Source organism: Echinops telfairi, unplaced genomic scaffold (genome assembly GCF_000313985.2).
Source record: "Echinops telfairi isolate 266 unplaced genomic scaffold, ASM31398v2 ScPeMD7_2573;HRSCAF=3158, whole genome shotgun sequence".
NCBI lineage: Eukaryota > Metazoa > Chordata > Mammalia > Afrosoricida > Tenrecidae > Echinops > Echinops telfairi.
The window spans coordinates 2,281,247-2,283,704 of record NW_022106471.1 but is presented as its reverse complement, the minus strand read 5'-3'; the positions used below and the strand labels follow the sequence as shown (position 1 = coordinate 2,283,704).

Sequence of the window (2,458 nt, the reverse complement as noted above, 5' to 3'; positions counted from 1 at the left end):
AGTGTAAGATATGACAAAATAATAATTTATAAACTATCAAGGGTTCATGAGGGAGGGGGAGCAGGGAGGGAGGGGATAAAAATGAGGAGATGATGCCAGGGGCTTAGGTGAAGAGCACATGTTTTGAGAATGATGAGGGCAACAAATGTACATATGTGCTTTACACAATTGATGTATGTATGCATTGTGATAAGAGTTGTATGAGCCCCCAATAAAATTATTAACAACTTTTTTTTTTAAGTTTACCAATCATCCAGGACGAGCCCCCCCCAAAAAAAGTTTACCAATCAATGAAAGTACGGTTTATGGCCTAGTAGCTCAGCAGCATGTTTAAAGAAAAATGTTTTCAAGAAAAAGAAAAAATATACACTTGCCTCGGTGGTACAAGCAGTTTGTGCTTGGCTGCTAGCCAAAAGGTTGGCTCCATGAAAGAAAGGTCGGACAAGCTGCCTCCCTAAAGGAATATACACACAACCATCCCGACAGAATTGCCTTGATTCACTGACCGCCAATACTGGCAAAAGGGTATGTTATGCCCTCCCGCTGACAGTGTAGGGCTTCTACAGCCTTCTGTAGCTTGTTGTTCTAAGATGTCAGGGTTCTTCTGCTTGCTTTAGAGACATTGCTGATGAACTTGATACAGGTTCCTTCTTAATACCTCTGCTACTGACTGTACTTCTTTCTTGAGCCTCCCTTCTTTCTTAGGCACTCTGGTGGCATAGCGGTTACGAGTTGGACTAAGTGTTGACTGCAAAGTCAGCCGTTTGAAACCACCAGGCACTTTGAGGGAGAAAAGCTGGACTTTCTACTCCTGTAAGGTGTTTTACAGGAGCCCTGTGCTTTAGCATCACTAGGAGTCAGCATCAACTCCATAGCAGTAAGTTTGGTTTTTGATTTCTCGTTTACCATGATTTATTATGTGTACAAGTAGCCTGGTCCCCCGAAGATTAATTCACACATCACTCAATAAAGTTAATAATAGCCCTTTTATTAAAAGCTGGACCAAGAGCCGACTATTGTCTATTTATCTCAACCCACAACAGAGGAAGTACAGAATCTTTATAGTTAAGGTGGCTGGCTTAAGGGAGGGGGAGTGGGGGTAACATTCAAGCAGTTACATTTTACTTATCAGGTAAGCAGGATACTGGGAGGAGGCTAGGAGCAGCTGCAGGTGATAACTCAAGGTTTGACAGGATAATTTACATTTTTTGCTAACTGTACAAGGAGGCTATCGGGCTGGAGGGGTCCGGAGACATCTTGAGACAGTCAAGGAGTGTCAGGAGATCGGGGAGGGGAAGTGAGGGGAAAGGGGCAGCTAGCTTCTAGCAAGAGGTTGAAGGCAGTATAAAAAAATGGAGTTCTTCATGCTAAACTAGGTTACTACACAAGTATATCTATCAAATTAAACCTGCAAACCTAGTAAAACCAAAGGCAATGCCCTTGAGGCAATGCCCACTGACGGTATGCCCCTGGCAGACAGACAGTAGAAGTGCTCCTTTGAGATCCTGGACATTGTAAGTTTTCAAAGCCATTCCCCACTGAATAAAACTCTGTAATACCAATTAACTTTACATTTAAAATTTTTTCTTTTATCTCAAGATATGAATTCATTTATTCTCATCGTTACAGTCAAACAATCTGGAGCTCAAAAAATTGTTTAAACGTGAGATCTCTAATTATACATTCCCTATCTCTCTATTGCATCTTTCCCAAAATCAAGACATGAACTTCATGATCACAAAACTCTAAACCTTCCATCTCTCCCTCCTCTGACCATTCATATCCAGGCCACAACTTTTCATTATCCAGTCAAGTCGGCCCCTCTGGCCCTTACTCCTGTGTCAATGAGTATCCCATCCCTACAACAAAGTTTAAGATACATGCGCAAATCGCCTATCCACTTCTGGTCCACTTGTCTATGCATCCTTCTAATTGCGGAGTAATCCTATTGACCCATCATTGCCTAACTCTTAAAATTCATCCAAAATCTAGACTACTAGCGTCAAATAAACTAGTAGTCTAACTACTCTCAAATTCCTATTTCTCGTTTCCCACCTTCTTTCAGATTTTTGGTAGATTTGAACACTTGTAGAATTGAACACTGGTCTTCAATTTACCCTATATATCTTCTCATCCTTCCTGAGAAGCTCAAAAGAGACAGAAGCACATTCACATACTACTGCTCCTCTCTGAAGCAGTTTCTCCTACTTGAAACTGTAACTCAATGCATGAGGCCCTTTTGCTAACATCAAAACATTTTGAGGATTGTATACAGTAAGTTGTATTTTTATTATATAGTGATTTTCATTTGATTGACAGATACTGTTTAGGATATAAATCAACCAACGGACATCCTGTAATAACCTCATAGCTTTTACATGTGGCACTGTAGCTCTAACTTTTTAACTCTCTTTTTAACTAACTTTTTAACTCTCTATGAGTTGGAACTGACTCGATG

General features: G+C 40.6%; 1 protein-coding gene across 1 annotated transcript in view; it reads right to left on the bottom strand.

The window, feature by feature from the left end:
* Positions 1–2,458, bottom strand: part of GFPT1 (glutamine--fructose-6-phosphate transaminase 1) — a 66,059-nt gene that overhangs the window by 41,505 nt on the left and 22,096 nt on the right. The window lies entirely within an intron of this gene.